Here is a 15,941-nt window from a genome sequence, read left to right on the forward strand (position 1 = left end):
AACCTGTGTTGTATAATTTTCACAGGAAGTCAAGAAAGCAGTGGTAACGGCAAAGAGAATATTTGTTATTGTTTGCAATCAAATCATTTAGTATTTAGAATTAGAGATAACCTGACCGCGTGTTTTTTAGTAAAACTTTTACAGAAATAGAACTGGGATAGAACAGGAAAAGTATGTGTTTACATACGCCTATGGTTAGGCAACACACCTCACAACTGAAAGAATCGCCATACCGGAAAAAATACGAAACGCTCTGTGTATACAACAACCATGAATGCTTCGCTTTCTGCGCAGATGTGGAAGGATTTCTGACAACTCGAGAGAAAGGTAGCGTCCTGCGTCAGTTACTCAGTTCGGTAATGGTACGCGGATCCGAGCGGAGTTTAAGTAATGTTGCGTCCTCCAGCACTTACTTTGTTGTGCTTGTTTGGAAAGTGTACTAATTTTATTCTTTCTTGTACTACCTATTTAACAATGAATTTCATGTCACAATTTGTTATTTACATTTTGCATAAAATACTGATATTGAAGCGTGGCATACTCCATGTTTTCAGTACTGTTACCTGAATCTTGTTTATTTGTTATACTGTACAAGTGTTTATGTCTTTATATTGCTTATTAAGTATTTATTTATGTATTCACGAGGAAGTTTATTATCAGTGTACTGTTGCATTGTATGCTTCGATTTGACCATTCCGTGGATTAAATACCTCATACAGACAGTCCGATTCTTCGGTGTATCTGTTGCTTGCATTTGACTCGATATCTGATTTTTATTGTACCATTTGTTGAGATGTTATTTTGCATTTTGTTGTCGTAATTCATTTATTTCGTGTATTTATGTGGGTTATGCCAGATTTTTTGTCCCGAAGAAAGTTTTTGTGGTATGCTCTTGCCTTTTCTTACGTACAAAATTTTGCAGATTACTCAATTCTCTTTCGGATTATGTCTCACGTTCCAGCATATAAAAGAATCGGTCAAGTAGGTTTTACCCAACGTGCTATCGAGTCCGGTTTGATTGCTGCCGAGATGCTAAAGTGAAACCGAATGTCCGTCGTTTCGACTCGAAAGTTAGATGGCTTTATTCGGAGTTTTTTTCTAGAGTTGCCTACTGTAAGTAGTCACAATTGCAGTGCCGGATTGAGAGACCCCTAAGATCAGTACCGTGTTTACGATTTATTTCTCCCTTTTGTAACTTTTGTTGTTTTGAAACATCTAAAACTTGAAATCTAGCTTGATCTATTTACTTCAAATCCAATCGTATAGTTCATATACGTGTAATTAGTACAATTAGTAAATGCGACTCGAGCACGTTATCTATCTCCAGAAAGTCCACTAACCAATGCGTAGAAATTCCTGTACTTTTTAAAGGAAGATAGCGTAGCTTTTTCTTGGAAATTTTACGTGATTGCAAAATTAACGCAATCCGTTGCAAGACGAATTTGACATTGAAAATGAGCTATCTTCGAACATATAGTGAAATTCGGTTCCGGCTTACGTTATGCTGTTTATTTATTGTCAACTTTCCTTAGTACAGACTTAAAAGAGTTCATATTCGCGATAACTTTCAAACTTTCGCTCTCTGTATTCAACTGATTTTCTCCTTGGCAACTTTTTTTAATATCTAAAAACCCAAAAGTTGAATTTACTTGTACCGTCCGAATTAGCGTAGTGGCACCTTTGTATGTTTTATTTTTGTCTCTGCGATAAGGAGTTTATTGTTAGGCAAAACGTGTTGTTTCGCTGATATAGAATGCGAGAAGTGGGGATGTTTGGCGCGTTCCGCCGTCGATGGCGTTTATCTAATCAAATTTTGATTTGAGTTTTATTTACGGATTTTTAAAGCCAGAGTTTGTTGGTAGAGCAAGTGATGTTTCAATAAACACTGGAGAAAACGAGAAGACTCCTCTTTTTTGCGACGGTTTGATGGCATGTACATTTTTTGACGCTAAATTTGTGGGCAGTCAGCCTGTGTATGTGAAAACGTATTTAATCGGTATTAAAAATGCGCAAAAAAGTTATGGAATCTTAATGAAAGGTTTGTTATTACATTGTTAAGCGAAGTAAAAATTTGTTGTCCGTCTGTCAACATCTTTAGATAACAATTTTCCAGGACCCTAGCGGAGAATTGGCAATTCCCATGTGCGCAGCGCCCTGATAACAAAATAGATTAGATTCGGCGGGACCGTCACGTACTTCCCATTATAACGTTGTTTCATGGCGCGACAAGCTCACGCTACCTACTGTTCACACGCAAATACATGGTCAGGCTCCTATACAGGAACATTAACCCACAAATTTACATAACATTTCGAAAAAGCTTCTCCAATAAGACCTCTCTGTATATTGTGTAACAGTCAATCATAAAAAATACATGCATACAAATTCAATATAATTATAAAAGAAAACACTCCTAAAGCCGTTTCAGCTACTACAATCAATTTAAAATCTCGTTCACACCCCTGTGCTATTTTACTATCGCGGACCGTACCTGATTTGAAGGAGGAAAAATGACATACGGTGTCTTGGAAAGAACCCAACTCGGACACTGTAAACCAAAAGCTGTATCTAGAGAAGCGCTATTCCTAAAACAAAACTGGAGCAAAAACCACGCTAATGTTCCCTGTTTACCGAGAAGCGGCACGGTTTGAAGAACTTACAGGAGGGAACCTAAAACTCTATCCTGCCCCGTGTGAATCTTTAAACCACTACTACTAAGGCTAACTAAAGAAATTAGGTAGGGATTATTCCGGGGATTTTTCTTAAAGGCATTACGGTTCAAACTGCGAGAGAGACAGTTAGCTAAGAGCTCAAGATAGATTTGTTTTCTGAGTTCGAGTTTAAGTTACGGTAGCGTAAATCGTACTGTTCAAAATATTTTTTCAAGTTTTGAATGAAGAAGAGTAACAATTTCGGGTGTCGCGAAGTGCCTATGCATTAAATTTTATTTAATGATTTCAATAAGAAAATTGGCATTGTGCATGCGCAAAACAATATTTTGAAAACGTCGTTAATTTTACTTATATTCTTCATTCAGTTTGCATGGCACATGCGTTAAACTACATTTTTGACACTGCCCATACGCAAAACCAAAAAATATCGGTATGCACGGAATTCTTGGACCAAGCCCTTTCAAATGAGCCCCATATCGCCCAAATCGGTTCTGCCGTGTAGAAGGAGTGCGTCTGACGGACGGACGGCCGGCCGGCGACAAAGTGCAGCCAATAGCGATTTTTCAGTTTGAGGAAAATACGCTAATTAAGACATTAAATCGTTACAATTTCGTTGTGGTAAAAGTATTCTTAAAGTTAGCATTCGAAAAAACATTAATAAAAAAGGTGTAAGATTATGGTTTAGTGAAAAAACTTAGGTACTCCTTTTTTTCGAACGAAAGGTTCAGCCCCAATTAAAAATCCGTCAACAGACATAACATTCTGCGCTTGCTCGTTAGAAAAAATTACGTCCACAGAACATCGATGCACATCAGAATTCATTGAAGTAAAGTTTGCCGACGGATAGCTTCACTTCGAATCATTGTCGTTGTAAGGAGGTTCGTTCCAAGCATATTTTGTATCTACGGCATTATCTATTGAAGGGTATTCTTTCTATGAGGTACAGTAATATTTATTTCTGTAACATTAAGGGTTGTTTATCTTTAAGAAAAATCGTAGTAAATAATTTTTGACTGAATTAAAAAATTGTCAAGGAAAACTTGGATTTGATATGTATGTTCGTAAGGCAAATTGAAGCGGTTGGTATTGTATGTATTTTATCTCTGGTGAACTCATTGACATTGGAACTGTTAGAAAAGACCGTATCTGAACACTTAATCATGCGATACATATTCATGGGACATTTAAGCACGGACAGTTGAACACTTCGACATTTAATCTCAAATAATGTAACAGTATTTCTGTACAGGATATTTAAAGTTTTATTTTTACGTAATTAAAATGACTAAATGTAATGATTACTCCCAAGTACGAATGATGTGACTGAATGAAAATTCATTTAAAGGAAAATTGTTTATTTCAGTTATTGTATTCGAATGTATGTTTTAAATATAGCCGCTATGAAGCAGAAAGGAAATTAAACATAAATAATAATCACGGCGTAAATACAATTTCGTTCTCCGTATGTAAATAATGTAAATTAGGGTAAAAAACTGCATAGAAATAACGAGTATTAACGTTAAGGTCAAAGTTCGAGTCATTGTAAATAATTCATTTAGAGCTAGTAGAACGACTTAAATCCGTTTGTTCCCTACCGCTGCCAAAGTATCAAAAGCTTAATTCACGGACGTTCAAGCTATGTATACATATGCGAGTTTGCGCGATAAAACGAATTGAGGTCAATGGATACAAACCACGAAAATACGGGGATTTCAAGCACAAGAAGGGAGTTGCTCGCCGCCTTTGAACGGAGCAACATCTATGTCAGTCGCGCCCGCAAATTATAAGCGCGGAGTTTCATAATAGAGCGTTAACGCGACATTTGTAAGAAAACCAAGCAAAAGAACCGAGTAAAATTATCTCCAATGAACCACCGTAGAAGGCGAAGACGTTTCTTCACGACGCCCCGGAGAAAATTGGATTGCGAGATTATCGAAGACGAGTATTCATTCTCGATTTTTCTATACGCGGTCCGTGCATAGTCCACCTAGAGAGTTCCGAACGAAGACTAAGAAAAACCAGCCTGCCTGTGATTGGCCTAGCTGAAAATCGAATAGCAGCCTGCAGCGGGCGCTCCCAATTCATTCATTCGACTTCCACATCGATCGTGAGGCAAAGTTATCCTCCAAGTCCTGGTGCACCGATAATGAACTAAAGGTATTTATAAATACTATACAAACAATATCGCGTTGTAGTTTATCGTGCGTCGTTATTAGTCCCGTGGTAGATTTACATGTCGCATTGTCGTTTATTTATAGAACATTAATCAAAAGCGGTGTCATTGTAAAGGCGATTTAATTACCTACTAGTGATGCATTCAAATCAGTGCTTATCAGTACTGTTTGTATTCATTTTAACGACTTGAGCCTGGAGGCGTCACAGTTTTGTTTTGATTTTCGATTAGATTGTATGATAAGTTATGAGATACGAATTAAGTTTCTTTCTGTACTCAGCGGTTTTGGAGTAAATACTTTGATTTGAATTCACGTAGTAAATACAGATTTTCCTTTCTATGCAGTGACTTTTTGTGACTGAATGAGTTAACTTTACTTTTACAGGAGTGTACCGCCTCACCTCCATTTCTCTTAATATGTGTTATTTACAGTTAAAAGGCGATTTTCTAAGAGAAAAGGAACATAACAGGTTTTAATAAAGATTATTGATTTTTATTCATTTATCCTGCCCCCTTTCCTTGAGGCCAGAAGAATCATCGACTGAAGCTAGCCGGCGCCCAACAACCATTATTTTATGTCAAGAAGAACCACCCCTAAATAAATTATTTTGAGGAAAGACGGTAAGGAGAGTTGAAAAGTAACCAGCCGGTTACAATAATCATATGGGCACATAAACCCCTTGCGTTTGTAGTCACTTCGAAACACTAATAGCGCGTTCAGTAACGTACCAAAACATTCCTGAATGTTACCCAGTTGTTTTAATTTTGATAAATACAATTTCCACGTGGATTCATTATGAATAGTTTTTAGCTATGTTTTGTATAAACATTTTACTATTTTCACTCACTGAAAAACTGCCCTTTTCTCTACTTGTAGAACAATCTACTATTGTTAAAAAGATTTGTTCTAGTTCATTTTGTAAAAGCTAGAAGGGTGGGTCCACCCCCTTGAAATGCAAACCCGTTGCATAATGACGCATAACCGTGGGACTTAAAAAAAGAAACAAGTCAACGTGTTTCATTCCTCCGACACCCTGATGGTTACCGGAGGCGGGCTGCTCAGGGTTTCCTGACCCTCTTCAACCAGAGAACGTGAATGTAAGGACGGGTAAAGTTAAGGATGGGAACGGAAGGAATAGAGTTAGAGAGCTGAGAAGGAACAGTACTGCTCCACCATTCGCCTCGTAGATTTAACATAGTGGCTTCGGTGGGACTTAAAAGGAAGGTGCCGAAATTTAAGGCAGAATATTTGGGAGAAAAGACAGCGACACGTTGACCCAGAGGCGTACATTTGCTGTCTGACAATGCAACAGTGTAGACTGCTGCCATAATTCACGATTTCGGTTTTAAACAAACGAATCCACCCCGTATTGTCTAGGGATGGCCCAAGTGACGATTATGTGTTTGCGAAATCCAAAGAGAACCTAAGGGCACTCTATTGACGTTATTAATGAATGGTTGTTGAAGCGTAATGGTATTAAATTTGGGGGGGAACCGTAATGAAAAATCTAATTTTTAGTGTACGCTGTTACTTTCGGTCGTGAATGGCACTGCCCTCGTAGATCAGACAAACTTTGAGTGCGACACCGTATTCTGGATATTTAAACACTGCTATCTCGGATGGATGTAATTTAGATAATGCGAGAGAATCGATAATTCCCGCAGCTTTTTTTCTGCGAAAGCGAGCTTGAGTTTATCTGCGGTCGTAATAAATTAAAAATATTGAAAACGAATCCGGAAGGATTAGGGTTCGGCTGAAGACGCAGAATGCTGTATTGTGATTTTCTCGTTTATCAATGAGCTAGAGGCGCCATCTAGGTAGAATACAAGAGTTTCGGGACGTAGATCAACGCGAGCTTAGAGCTTTCAGTTTGTTTCAGTTTTACGTGTTTAGTTGAGCACGCGACGTTGGCGGTTAGTCATGGATTCGCGTTACATGTTTTTCGTGGCCGTCGTAGCCACGACGCTAATATGCGCCTCTTCAAGGGCGGTAAGTTAATGATTTTGTATTAAACAATTACCTTGGCTTTCAACTTTTGAAAGTTTAACCAAGCCGAAAAACCTTTTCCAATGTTCACTCTTTCTAAATAATTCAGAAGTAATCCCAACCCTTGCGTTACCGCACTGCAGTTGCATTGTTTGACGACTTTCAATAATTAATGCGCCCTCGGGCGATTTTTTTTGCTTTATGAAGGGATTTTTCATACAGCAACCGTTCCAACTTTGAGAGTTTTAGTCGTTTATCTTCCAAGTTTTTTGATAAGGGAATTCACCGAAATCTGAGGTCTTGGAATGCAAATAGCATATTTATCAAAGGCAAAGGCTCGGCTTAATAAAAAATTGCAAATTACACCACCCCAAAAATTCGAATTTTATTTTTATTATACACGACTTTATAAGTCCTCTTAAACCTGAAAGGATTACAACCGTCCTCGGACTAGATTTCTCGTTACACCACAAAATATAAAGCGCTTTTTTCGGCGTTTCTGGAATATGCCGAATAAACATTTCTGCCACAAACTGCCCGTTAGTGCTTTCGTGTACGCTGCAATTTGTGTTTCGAGTCGAGAAACCACCCTTAGATTGTTATTGTACGGTGCACTAATTAGTCATTGTTCGATTAATTTCGGATTAAAGTATTAGCGCTTATGAGTAGTACAAAACTTGGCTCAGCGCAATTAAATTTCTATCTACACCAAATTGGACACAATGTTCCTCTTCCAACAATCAAAACTCGGAAAAGCCCATACGCACAGATTACGTAAAATTTTCCGGTTGCAATCAATAAAAACCGTCCGGGAAAAATTTAATTGATGGAGCTATCGTAAATTCCGCTTTATTCTTTTCGTCAACCTAATTCCGTACGTACCGTGCGTTTGTGTCAAGCGTGAATTCATTGTGGAATATGCGGGAGTTGAGTGAAACATGGCTAATTGCCCACCTTCGCTCAACGGCATGCAATTCAATCTCAACCTAACTGATTAAATTTCACAAAGCAAATTCTGTTCTGCCATTTAAGTGATAAAAGATAAAAGCAAGAAGATGCATTAGCTTTGCGAACGGAACATGTACCTATAAAAATAGCTGTCAGTTAATTTTCCAACTTTCAACTTTAGTCTTTATGCATTAATTCATAATTGAATTACACCTACTGCGCTACCAAAGCTAGGCATTTGGCAGAATGAATAATAAATTCCGATCACCACTTCCGCATATAAATATAATAAATATTTATAAAAGTAGCATCTTCGGCCTATAAGAGCTTGTTGAAGTCTGAAAGAATGTTAAATCATTCTTTTTGGATTGTACAATTTTCTCAGGTAAAAATCAGAAAACAGGTCAGTAAAATTGTTGGTGACAAAACTGTCCACAGTTCACACACTAAACTCCAAATGTTTGCAAGCGGATCACCACATCTTTTGACAACGACAATATTCAAATCGCTTCCAACTTCGCTTTTAATGCCCACCCTGAATCTTTTCCCGTAAATTCCAGTTTTACTAATTCTGATTCTGGCAATTTTTTTTTATTAGCACGATGTTTTCAATAATTAATTGGTGGATTTTTTTTCAAGCCTTGCAATGATTGGGCTGATTAAATGGATGGTAGACTGCCCGTGCGATCCTATTCAGGGTGTCCCAGATCGAGTGGGATTGTACGGGTATCTTTGTTATTATTGGGCATAGCGATTACAAGATATTAGGTGACTTCATAATTATAAAAGCTGTAGAAAAAACACGGACCGACCACAGACTTCTGAGGCGTGGCTTCTGGTAACGGTGCTCTGCCGTTGACATTTTCAACTTTATAGTTTTCTGGCTTGAAATTTGAAAATGCTGTGAAAATCTTCGTCCGTAACGCGAAAATGACTGGATGTAGACGATGGCTCGCTCTTGGCGTAATTCCTTTCTTCGGGATCCGCCTAATGGACCGATTGGCTTAAAATTGCACTGCACGCTTTGCGAAAAAAAGTAGAGTACGTCTGACACCGCGTACAATCGCCTAACGAATGATGCTATTCCACAATTTACACTTCTATTTATAGATATCCACATAGTAAAATCTGATACAATCAGCGTTTTTAAACGAAGAATGGTTTCAGTACTTAACTTTCATAGGTTTTTTGCCTTTCAACATTCGGTTTAACTCGCTTCTCCTTGCTGTTACGTTAATTATATACTATGACCCGCTTCATTTACCTCATTCAAAATATACACACATACAGCACTCTGAAATAAAATTGCATTCCTAACCGCCGTTGTTACTTTATATTGCTAATACCCTTTTAACTTCCCTACGGTGAAACAACTTGGGTTATAATAATTTAAACAACTAATTCCCTTGCAATGCGTAAAACACATTCACACACAAATTTTAAATTTCAGATTATGCATTTTTCTACGCTATCAAGCCTATTAAGGATTACTTATTGGTGACCTTTAAAAGCCCTTAAGTGCACTCTTAATCCCCTTCAAGGCTCGTTCAGACATTGGACACCCTTTAAAGATTATTAAAAGTTCTTAAAGACTGAGAATCAACGGACGGTGTGGTCTTTGGGAACTAGAGTACAAACTGAGACGATCCAGGTTTAATTCCAGTTCCCGCTTTCTCGGCCGTGGAGTCTACTCAGCCCCTGAAATTGAGCACCTGGACTTTTATCTAATAGGAAGCTATGGAGTGCTAGCTTCCCGTTTTTCATTTTTATACTATAAGACTCATAAGACACAAAAATAGTGTTATGATCAAGTGAGATGACAGCGTGGACTTTAGTGTTAGCGAAACCATTACATTGGTGTCAGGTGTCGCGTTTATTTAAAATCAAGAATAATGGCAAAATTAATGGAATTGAAGGTTGCCGAACTTCGTTTTCAACTTGAGGAAAGATCCCTTGACACGGCAGGTAAGAAGAGTGTTCTTCAAAAGAGACTTGGAGCTGGGCTTATTGAGGAAGGGAAGGGAGTATTCTTTTGAAAGTCTCGAACAAAAGAGCATTATAAAAGGTGCTATATAAACGAAGGACAACGTTAAAAGCAAATTATTGGCGGTACTCACTGCTGACGTTCAAGCTGTCCAGAATATGGTGTCAAAGAAACAGCTCCATTTTTGGAATTGCGAAGAAATTGGGCATTTCGAGAATCAATGTCGAAAGGTTCGTGGGAGACCTGGCGAATAGTCAACAACAAAAGGCCCCGGAAGCCACTGTCTCTGCACTCAATACTAATAGTTCGATTTTTGTAGACGGTTTAGGGGATGGAAAACCAGTGTCCATACTTGTAGATACAGGCGCGACAAGAACGAGTATGGCGCCCCGTATTTGGTTAAAACAAGAGGTTGCTGCATCGAAGAAACTGTTTTCGTAGCCGACATTAAAAACGACTTTATTTTGGGTATGGACTTCATGAGGAAATACGGGTTTAAGATGTATTTAAATGAAGGAGTTATTCATCTCACCCAGAGGAAATGGCAATTCATCCACTCGTTGCGAGTGATTTTAAGCGAGAACAGCAGACCTAACTGAAACTATTGCCATGGTACGATTGGACGGCAAATACAGTGAAGGCAGTATTTCGGTTTTGGATTGCGGTAGTGATGATTTAAAATTGAGTCGAGGAATTTATTTGGTGAAGAAATATTCGGGTGCAAAGAGTCAGTCCCGGTTCGTTTGATGAGTGTGAATTTTTGTCCGGTGACTTTACGGAAAGTGACCGTTCTCGGACAATGTTCAACTGTGTCGTGCGTTATCCCCGAAGTTAGCGCGGTGAATACGAAGAGTTCTGTTACTTGTAAAGAATTGAAAGACCAACTCTCAATAGACTCTGCTTTACTCAAAAGACAACAAAGGATGAAGCTATACTGTGTCATTACAGGGATCGAATGGAAGAATTAACCTGGTTCAGCACAAGATAAACATCTAGAATGCCCATTTGACAATCACCTAGACGCCCTCCGCTAGCAATACGGGAAAAAAGCGGAACACATTATAAGAGACATGGAATCTGAAGGTGTTATCGAGCCATCTAATAGTTATTGGGCTTCGCCTGTGGTATTGGCTAAAAAAGGTTGCCGTTTGGATTGTGTAACGAACCCGCGACGTTTGAACGTCTCATGGAAAATGTGCTAAAAGCGCGAAAGACTTGTTTATTCTACATGGATGACGTCATCGTGGTGGAAGACCACATGAAGAACCTGCAAAGGCTTCGGTCGGCCAATCTGAAACTTTCCCTCAAAAAGTGCCATATTTTCCAGAGTAAGGTTCAATATTTGGGAAATGTGAGGGTCGTAATGTTGCTTTTGATACTGAGAATGCCAGAGCCGTAAGAAAATGGCCAATTCCATATGATAAATCGCGGATCAGAAGTATTTACGTCCTGTGCACCTATTACCGACGATTTGTGATGAGTTTTGCCAGAATTGCTAAACCTCTGACTCGCCTTACTGAAGATATCAACGTTTCTGATAGGACAGAAGAGTATTTCGCTGCTTTTGAGGAGTAGAAAAGGTGTTTAACGATGACCCAAATGCTGTGTTATCCTAGATCGGACGGAACATCCTAAGGATGCCGATGCTAGTATTGTCGCAATTGGAAGCGATTTGTTCGAAAAACAAGATGGAGAGGAGAACGTTGTTGGATACTTCAGTAAGGTGCTTTTTAAGTCGGAATAAAATTATTGAGTTAGCTGACGAGAGTTATTGGCCGCCGTAAAATCCATCGAGCCCTTCTACAAATACCTGCACGGAACAAATAGTACGGCAGATCATGCAGTTTTAAGATGATTGCTAAATTTCAAAAATTCAGAAGGCCAGATTGCAAGATGGATCGGAGGAATATAGGACTTCACCATCGAAGATGGAGCAGGGACAAGCCATCGAAATGCTCGTGCATTGTCAAGAAGTCCTTGTCCGCCGGATTGTTCGTATTGTAGTAGGGCAGAAGTAGAGATGGCACCGGTTTGTAGAACAACGTTGGTTGACGATCAATGGCAACCAGCAGTGTTGGCATCTGAACAAGAAACTGACCCGGGTTTGAAACCGATTATTGTTTGGCAGACAACTACAAAGGGACTGGGACCAACACCTACATCTGTTTCTCCTAGAATATCGATCTGCTGTACATGAATCGATGAAATAAACGCTCGCAAGTGTGGAACCACAGAAGACGGGTCAGAATTCATAATTTGGTGAGACCAGGTCTTCAGAGTGCCAGTGACAGGATGAAACAAAAATTATGATGTGCGAGATCGGTAAGGAGGACACAATGCCGATCATCTGATATGGTTGTACTGTACAATCCCCAGGGGCGAAAGGGTTTATCAGCAACACTTCAAAAGAACTGGGATTGTCCATACAAGGTTGTGAAAAGAATCAACTACATAGTCTATCGAGTTAAGAGGATGCTTAATGGTAAGCCGAAAGTGGTGCATTTTAACATACTGGCCCTGCTTGCTGGAGACAACTAGCGCGAGTTCGAATAGTGAGTAAAGAAAAACCTATAATCCAAGGGGTTCGATTTATCCAAGATCAGTGGATCAGTTCTCCAAGAATAGATATTGTTGTAATGCTGAACCGTGTCGTTTCCTTCATGATCCTCGGTCGGATATGTAGGAGTTTCGGGACGAAACAGGTTCTAAGGAAGGGGGAATGTAACGATCAAGTGAGTTAATAGTGTGGACAAGCTAGGAGAATTTTTAATCTGTCCAGTTTTATAACGATTCGAGTGCAAAACCATTACAATATTATCTACACAGTGCTTAGAAATATAATTAATCTTTATCATTCGTGTTACGGAATTAGCACCCTCTTATATGAAACCCTAATTTAAAATCATCAAAATGCAAATGTGCTCGTAATCCTTTTAAAATATCCTTTGGTGTCTAGCAAATTGCAATGCTCAATTTCGCAACGTAAGAGGCGCATGCATTTCAGCTTAGTCATTCCTGAAAGATTAGGACGACGCGAAACGTCCCATTTCGTATTGAAATTCGCTTCGAGGTACAAATGACGAACGTATGTTCATCCTTCAGAGCTTGGGAAGCTTTCAGTTAAGCTAATTTACATATAGAGCCTTCTAGTGTACGTGTGGATGCGGTATTATCCCAAGGTTATTACTTTTGAAGTGAGCAGCTTAGAGGCAACCGAGCGAAAGTGGCGGACTAATTTTGATGAAAATGATTAAAGAATAACATTTGTCTTTAATTTTGGATATTAATCGTTTTTTATTACACTGTGCTCAGTTTTAATTATTACGCGATTACACGGTGTAAAAAAGCGGATATAGGATTTGATTAAGCATTCGTAAATTTTCCTTTGGATGTACCGAGGCATTAAAAAAGGGTTTATTTTATAATTTGCTTTCATACAAGCTCTTTGTATTTTAAATTTTGACGAGATATTTCGTATGATCTAATTACTTATAACAAAATCATAAAGTAAGCTATTTCAAGCGTCAATTCAATGAGGTTGGGGTTGGGATACCCTTATTTTCTAGCTTATGACACTATATTTTACTTTACCAGTTTAATTTAAACTTGAATTAGCGCGCTACATTTTTACGTGGTGGTGGACCTGCCGTTCGACTTCCGATTTTTTTAAGTAATTGTAACTCTGCGTCTTTTTTTTAATTCAACAGTCATCTAACTCCCAGGTGCCTTCTAGAGCTCAAAAAGTGGCAATGAGATAGTGTTCTTTGTATCTTCAAATAACATCAGAAAAAGATTAAAACAAAATCGGAAAATGTCGGGGTTTTTATGGCATATCTTTGCAAGTAATCCAAATTTTATGGTTTTCTTTAAATCATCACAATAACTCTTTAATTGCGCAGCTTTTCTCTAATCTGACCATCGTCTTATCTTCTATGGTTTCGAATATCCCCTTGATAGCCATTCTTACTTTGGACAGAATGTTTAAACATGCAGTTTTTATTCAAATAGAAACATTCGAACAATTTTTGAGGTTTTATCTTTCCATATATGGCTGGGCTAAACGAAGTGGTCCTTATGCATTTATCCCGTCAAATTTCGCCAGATGTTCTAACGTGGTGCTATTACTATTTCGTTGTTCGGTGCGGTTTGAAATAAATGTGTGCGATCATGCTTTGTGTAAGAAAACTCCATAAGATAAGACTGAGCTGAAATTTTTCGAGTTTTTATTTTGCTTCACTCATTGAAATGACGTATCCCAACTAAGTAGGCGAAAGACAACAATTGTTAAATACCTTAGTATAAGTCCGGAATCCGAATGTCAATCGCATCCACGGAATAATAAAAGACAGCTGAAGATCCTCACCTGGAGGACCGCTTTCAAAAGTGTAAATTTAGTGCATGCAAACATTTTTCAAACGCGACGAATTCTTTCGTGAAAGTGAAGAATACGAAGCATTTGAAGGGGCTGAAGATACTTAAGAATTTTAACTATTGTAGAAGGATTTGAAGAATCCGGAGAATCTGAAGAATCCGGAAAATATAGATGCAAACAACGTTACATGCGGACGTTTTTGTTGGTATTGGCACCTATAGTAATGATGTTTTCCCTGTATAATTTAAATTTTTAAAGTTAAATGTGGTTGTTAATTTGGATTGACCACAAATTTGATTATATTATTTAAACCTGAATTCATTGTCGATTAGAATTATTAGATGTTTGGTTTTTTTTTGTTTAAATAATCGCCTTGTATTTTGAATGATTCATTGTTCAGTTAGTGTACGATAAGAAAGATCAGAGACATTAGGAGATAATTGCGCTAAGCGTTTCTTTTTTTAAAATAATCCGGTCTGACAATAAGCGTTTTTTGATCGCTTCGTGAATAATAAAATTTGAAGTTGGGTTAGAAGCAACGAAGTTAAAGTCGTTTTGTAAATTCGTGAGAATTCGGCGAAGAAGTATAATAGAACTGTTTATATCGGGGAAGTTGTACTCTGCCTTTGGAGATTTTGGAGAAATTTGAGTTGAGTTGAGTGCAAAGAATTTACTATACACAACTACGGATTAAACGTGTAAAATAACGTTGTCAATTATTCGCCATTCTCACTCCTAGACCGCGCGTATATTCATGAACTTTGATCGTCGTCTCAATTGCGAGCTTATCTGTTGACATTCTTGACCTGGGGACAGCTGAAACCGCATACTGCGCGAGTTAGGATCAAATTAATCTGGAGACATAAAGCCTGAGAACTCTATGAAGGTCGAGGCAGGCTCGGATTAATATGGAAAAGTAGAAGGTACTGTATTCTGTTTTTGTAATTTGGAACTGTACCATACATTCTTTAGGGGTGGCATAGGAATTTTGTTAGATTGCAATACGATTGGAATATTCTCCAAATACTGAAGACATCGAGGCGCCATAAAAGATTAGTCAAGAACGAAAGCGGATGTGACGTAATCTTTCCTAAAAATATGACGTGCTTGTTCGAGAACATCCTGACGCGGCATTGAGCACTAGAAAACATTCTAGGGACATTCTAGAAAGAATGTTGTTTGCTATATAAGCAAATCGACGGGCTTGAGTTATGTTATAAATTGTAAGTGATAACTACTGTTATAAATTAATTCATTTTAAAACTGTTGCAAGTTTCTATGTACAACAAAATTCATCGCCGAACAACGGATCTCGCTTATTTGACTGTAACGATTAATTTCAGAACAAGTTTATGGTGGTGTTTGTATAGTCGGTGTATGTAGGTGTGCGGTGGTAAATCTATAGCGGTGGCATCAGCTGGGTCTTTTATCAGCACCCACAGTGCTGTTATCTTGTTTTAATTAATTTTTAATATCATTTCTAAAGAAAGAACGTTAATCATTTTTGGTTTCTTATGAATGTATATGTACCTACATTTTTGAGGTACACCAATTAGTTTTGCCAAACGAACTGCATTGTGGAATTTGAAACAAGGAAATTGAGCAATTTAATTTTATGTGACAGAAATTTATAGCACCAACACACTTTTACCCTTTTCAGAGCCGGTCTTACGTAAATAGACCACAAGACAGATATTAGAGCTGACATGTAATTTCCATGCACGATTGTGATCACTTTGTCCTTTGTCAGCCCGATTTACTGATCGTGTCATCATCAGCTGATATGTATGCCGACCTTCTTTGTT

The 15,941-nt window shown here is 38.2% G+C and overlaps 1 protein-coding gene across 3 annotated transcripts in view; it reads left to right on the forward strand.

Annotated features, from left to right (window-relative positions):
- LOC116170946 (SET domain-containing protein SmydA-8-like) overlaps nt 1–472 on the forward strand; it is a 56,837-nt gene extending 56,365 nt beyond the window's left edge. Inside the window, exon 5 of one of the 3 annotated variants that reach the window (XM_031487525.1) lies at nt 145–384. The gene's annotated coding sequence lies outside the window, so the exon portion shown is untranslated. Of the gene's footprint in view, nt 1–144 lie in introns of all 3 variants that reach the window. The other 2 variants (XM_031487526.1, XM_031487527.1) reach the window with 2 other exon arrangements.
- The last annotated feature ends 15,469 nt before the right edge of the window (nt 473–15,941 follow it).

Source organism: Photinus pyralis, unplaced genomic scaffold, assembly GCF_008802855.1.
Source record: "Photinus pyralis isolate 1611_PpyrPB1 unplaced genomic scaffold, Ppyr1.3 Ppyr1.4_LG5, whole genome shotgun sequence".
NCBI classification, from domain to species: Eukaryota; Metazoa; Arthropoda; class Insecta; order Coleoptera; family Lampyridae; genus Photinus; species Photinus pyralis.